Here is a 5,786-nt window from a genome sequence, read left to right as displayed (position 1 = left end):
TTCTACCCTTCAGGGGAACTTATATAATGTCAGTAAAATCAGATCTGAACCTGAAAGGCATTAAAGAAATAATTGGGCAAAGAACATTATTAGAAAAGATTTACTTCCAACCACATGGACTTCTCCAGTGTATCAGTTGGGAAATCTAATCTCTGCAGAGGGATAAGGTCATCGCGTGTTGTGGGCCCCATGAAAGGCCTCACATTTTATTTTAAATTGACCCATAGCCCCATCAAGCTAAAACTCCACAGCCCATATATGAGAGCAATTTAACTCAGGTTCTTATTAAATTGACTCAAAACATTTTAAAATGAAAACAATCATTCTAAAAGGAATTAGAAAATGTGCTCTGGAAATGAAACTGGTAAAATAAAAATATTGGTTCTAATATTTCAAACAAGTCTAAGAGTCAATACAAAAGGAAAGCTGCCAAAGGCCCAAGGGAGAATAATGACATTAACCACTTTGTTTAACAGCTCCCCAGCCAGTGAGAATTAATTACAAACTAGCCCTTCCATATTTCTATGAAATAAATACATAGTATAATTGGAGGGCAAATAGTTAGGTCCTCTTCATCTAGCTCCATATTAGTAAAAGTCACCTATTTCCTTCACTAATTGAAACTGCGCCATGATGTCATGTTAACCAAGCCATACATGTTTAAGGATAGTGACTATGAGAAGGGAAATTTGATCCTGGATCCTATATCCACAACAAGAAAGAGAAGGAGACTTGTGGATCTTGCCTCTCTCCCGACCTCTGTGTCTCCCTGACTCCCCATTTCTCTCCTTAGTTTATTGGAATATGTTAGGTAACAGACAAGTACTATGCCAGGTACTATAACAATACAAAAAGAAACAGACATGGTCCTTAACCTGCTTTCATGGGTGAGAGGCTCATGCCTATAATCCTACCACTCTGGGAGGCTGAAGCGAGAGGATCACTTGAGATCAGTGGTTTGAGATCAGCCTGAGCAAAATAGCAAGACCTTGTCTCTACAAAAATTAGAAAAATTAACCAGGCATGCTGGAGTGCACCTGTAGTCCCAGCTACTTATGAGGCTGAGACAGGAGGATCACTTGAGCCCAGGATTTTGAGGTTGCAGTGAGCTTTGATGACACCACTGCAACCTAGCTGGGGTGACAGACTGAGACTCTGTTGCAAAAAAAAAAAGAATATGGGCTCCAGATTCAGATCACTTTGTGTTCAAATCCCAGCACTGTAACTACTTACTAGCTCTGTGATCTTGAGTAAAGTACTTAACTGTGCCTCAGTTTCCTTACCTGTGGAATGAGGTAATAACAGGACTACTCATCCCCTAATAAAGGAATAAACACAGAAACACATGAAATAAGTCCTCAATAAATATTAACTGCTAACATTAGATACTACTTGTCTAGTACTATACAAAGTGCTTTTGGAAGCATTCACTTTTGACCATCACATAACCTACAATAACCATGATGATATCCTAGCATATAGATGAGAAAATTGACATGCCGAAAATTCAAATTCATTCCCAAGTGATAAACAGTAAGTGATGGAGTTAAATTAGAACTCAGAACTAATTGCAAAGCTTGTATTCCTTTCACTACATGTGCCTATCTGACTTGTGAATATCCATAAAACATTTTACCAGATGCCAGAGCTTTTTCTACAGAAGTCCAGTCAATGCTTCCATACTGTATTAGGGTTCTCCAGAGACATTTATTTTATGTGAATGTGAGAAAGAGAGAGAGAGAAAGAGAGAGAAAGATTAGAGAGAGAGGTTGAGATTTATAATAAGGTATTGGCTCACACAATTATGTAGTCTGAGAAGTCCCAAGCTGGAGACCCAAGCAAGCTGATGTGTAGTTGCAGTCCAAGTCTGAAGACCTAAGAACAGGAAAGCTGGTGCTGTAAGTTCCGATCTAAAATCCAGCAGGCTCAAGACCCAAGAAGAGCCAATATTTCAGTGTTTGCATCCAAAGGCTAGTGTTCCAGGTTAAGCAGTCAGTCAGGAGGAGGTCCCTTATATTCATGGGAGGGTCAGCCTTTTTGTTCTATTCAGGTCTCCAATTGACTGGATGAGGCCCATCCACATTGGTGAGGACAATCTGCTTAGCCTGGTCTACTAATTCAAATGTTAATCTTATCCAGACACACTCTCACACACACACTCACGATAATGTTTGGCCAAATGTCTGGGCAACCCATGGCCCAGTCAAGTTGACATGTAAAATTAACCATCACATATACTTTCTAAAACAAACCCTAACTGGTGCTTTTATAACACAGCTTAATAAGACTTTCCTTCCATTGCAGATAGACCTAATTAACTCATGTATTAATTATCCTGAAAGTAAACTGAAAATTGATTTGATCTTGTTTTCTTCACATTGATCTTGCTCTTCTCTTATAATCAAGAATATATTTTAGAGTAATTATAATTTACCACACATATATGTCCAGAACGCTGAGTTTTCAAAATTCTGTTACAGCAAGAAAAAATTGCAACATATCTTGCCATATAAGGTCATGGATACTACAAACCACCCTAGACTGACAGACCATGATTAGTGCCCAAACTCAGACTTACTCCCAGATCTGGCTCTGGAGCCAGATTTTGTACCATTTTTCAGTTCCTCCATTCCTTGGTCTTCCCACCTATAGACCCTAAAGACCTTAAGATTGTGGCATATGCAACTTCTGAACCCATTCATTTATTCGTTCAAAATATATTAATATTTATTGGGTGTTTTAAATATTCCAGACACCATTCTAGTCTTGGGAGGACAGCAGTGAACAAAACAAAGTCCCTGCCTGTATGAAGATTAACTTTCCAGTGGGAGAAGAGATGTATTCAATCAACAGAATATCCAGTGATAAGCAATGCAGTGGAGAAAAAACAACAGGGAAAAAAAGATAGCATATGCCATGCAGAAAAAGTTGCAATTTTAAACAGAATGATCAGGGAAACTCATTGAAAAGATGATATTTGAGCAAAGATCGGGAAGAAGTGAGGGAACATGTCAAGTGATACCCAAGGAAGGATTATTCTAGGCAGAGATAACAGGAAGTGCAAAGACCCTGGGGTTAGAATATGCCTAATGCGTGTGAGGAATAGTCAGTAAGGCAGGAGTTTGATGGACATGGGGAAAAGTGTAGGAGATGAGGTGAGAAAAATAATAGGGGACCAGATTGTGTCATGTCTGGTAGAACAAATTAATGACTTTGGTTTTTACCTGAGTAAATTTAAAGATATTTGAGGTCTTGGAAGAGAACTGGCATGATTATGCCAGTTCTTAAGTATGCCAGTACTTAAGTTTTGAAAGGATTCTATTTGTTGCTATGTATGGGATTATATGGGAGAACAGATTGTATGGGATCAATGGCAACTACTAAAATAGCAATAAAAACATTTATATCAGCAGAAGAAACTTAACGAGTTTAATATAAAACAGAAAGAAAAAGGAAATAAAAAGAAAGTACAGCAGAAGTAAAATATGAAGTCAGATGGCATAATTAAATCCTACTATATTTGCAATAACAATAAATATAAATGGGTTGGATTAATCAATTAACATACAGACGGTCTCAGCTTAGCAAAAAAAGAGTTAATAATACATTGGCTATAAGAAACTCTTTTGAGACAAAATGACTCAGAAAATTTTTAAAGGTTGAATATTAAAATATTTTTTTAAATTATCAGGCAAATATAAAACAGAAGAAGGCAAGGTTAATATCTCACAAAATATAAGGAAGGCAAAAAATGGCACAAAGGCATATTATATCCTGGTAAAAAAACAATAGAGCAAGATGGTATACTCCTATTAGTAGTAGGATTGCACCTAAAAAGTGTGCTTCAAAGTATTTCAAGCTGTAACTGGCATAACTACAGAAAGAAATATGTAAATGAGCAGTCGTAATTGGACATTTTAACACGCTTCTATCAGAGATAAAAGAGACAAAAATAAAGAGATATCAAGAATTTAAACATTATTCGTAGGCCTCGGGTGAGTTTGTGCTCCTTCTGCTTCGCTGTTTTGATTCTCTCGGCTCTTCGGCCCAACTCTCTACTGTTAGAGCCCGGAGCGCAGGAGGCGCGAAGGCTATTTGAAGAGCTTAACCCAAACATGGATATCAGACCAAATCATACAATTTATATCAACAATATGAATGACAAAATTAAAAAAGAAGAATTGAAGAGATCCCTATATGCCCTGTTTTCCCAGTTTGGTCACGTGGTAGATATTGTGGCTTTAAAGACCATGAAGATGAGGGGGCAGGCCTTTGTTATATTTAAGGAACTGGGATCATCCACAAATGCTTTGAGACAGTTACAAGGATTCCCATTTTATGGTAAACCAATGCGAATCCAGTATGCAAAAACAGATTCAGATATAATATCTAAAACGCGTGGCACTTTTGCTGACAAAGAGAAGAAAAAAGAAAAGAAAAAAGCCAAAACTGTGGAACAGACTGCAACAACTGCAAACAAAAGCCTGGTCAGGGAACACCAAATTCAGCTAATACCCAAGGAAATTCAACACCAAATCCTCAGGTCCCTGATTACCTTCCAAACTATATTTTATTCCTTAATAATTTACCAGAAGAGACTAATGAGATGATGTTATCCATGCTGTTTAATCAGTTCCCTGGTTTCAAGGAAGTACGTTTGGTGCCTGGGAGGCATGACATTGCTTTTGTTGAATTTGAAAATGATGGGCAGGCTGGAGCTGCCAGGGATGCTTTACAAGGATTTAAGATCACACCATCCCATGCCATGAAGATCACCTATGCCAAGAAATAACATTTAGGATAGTTACCTTTAAAGGACTTGGTGTTATTTATAGTGTTTGTTTTGATAATATTTGGTCACATCATTTTAATAGTTGGGGGGGAGTAAAAGTGAAATTTTTGTGAAGGACTTAAATTAGTCTTTCTTTAGCCTTAGTGAACTATGAAATGTGAAGGCCTTAATTTTGTACAATAAACTTTTATTTGTATTCTATATATATAATGCTTTACTTATTGGCACATTGCCCTATCATCAAATGCTTATTCTAGTCTAGAACATGTCTTAAGGTATATAAAACTCTGTAATAGGATGCTTTTCTAGTGTTATTTTAGAGCAGCTAATGATACAGCAACGTGGAACCTTTTAATAAAAGTTAAGGGTAATTAGATCACAGAAAGTGGTGGATGACATTGTAGTAATGGTAACAGTGATCATTCTGATATTAGAAGAAAGTGAAACCCAAGCAGGATCTAAATTACGACTGTCTCTAATTGCAATCCAACATCACTGCATTTATTCTAGTCTCCCTCTTTCCCTATGTGTAACTCCCTTCTCCCTTCTCCACCAGTCCCATTAGCCTCAGTGTATTTACTTCTTTGTTCAAATCTCCTCTATGTAACCAAACTCTAGAAAGTAGGGCTTCAAGAGGGAGGAGGGGAAAAGAAAAAGGAGATAGCTACACTTTGAAGAAAATTTGATCAAACTGGGATCTTTTGCCCTTCCCTACCTCACCCGTCATTGGGAGTGTGAGTGTTGAGCAGTGATTGATCAGAGGGAGTAGATGTTCTGTCTGATACAATGGTTCTCAGCCTTGGCTCCATATCAGGGAGACCTTTTCAAATACCCATGCCCAATCTACACCCCAGATCAATTAAATCAGTCTCTGGGGTGAAACCCAACTTTTTGTTAAGCTCCCTGGGTGATTTCAATGTGAGCCAACCTTAAGAACTAACACAGCAGATTTCTATGTTTATGAAGTAATGATTATAAGTATATAAATAATATA

At 37.5% G+C, this 5,786-nt stretch overlaps 1 pseudogene across 1 annotated transcript; it reads left to right on the top strand.

Annotated features, from left to right (window-relative positions):
- Positions 1 to 3,989: 3,989 nt before the first annotated feature.
- Positions 3,990 to 4,992, top strand: LOC105822259 (annotated as a pseudogene). The gene has a single exon (XR_001138097.1). The product of XR_001138097.1 is annotated as a U2 small nuclear ribonucleoprotein B'' pseudogene (transcript).
- Positions 4,993 to 5,786: the final 794 nt, after the last annotated feature.

This window comes from Propithecus coquereli, unplaced genomic scaffold (genome assembly GCF_000956105.1).
Source record: "Propithecus coquereli isolate 6110/MARCELLA unplaced genomic scaffold, Pcoq_1.0 Scaffold6, whole genome shotgun sequence".
Taxonomy (NCBI): Eukaryota; Metazoa; Chordata; class Mammalia; order Primates; family Indriidae; genus Propithecus; species Propithecus coquereli.
Note: the sequence above shows the minus strand (reverse complement) of the source record. Positions and strands in the feature narration are given on the sequence as shown.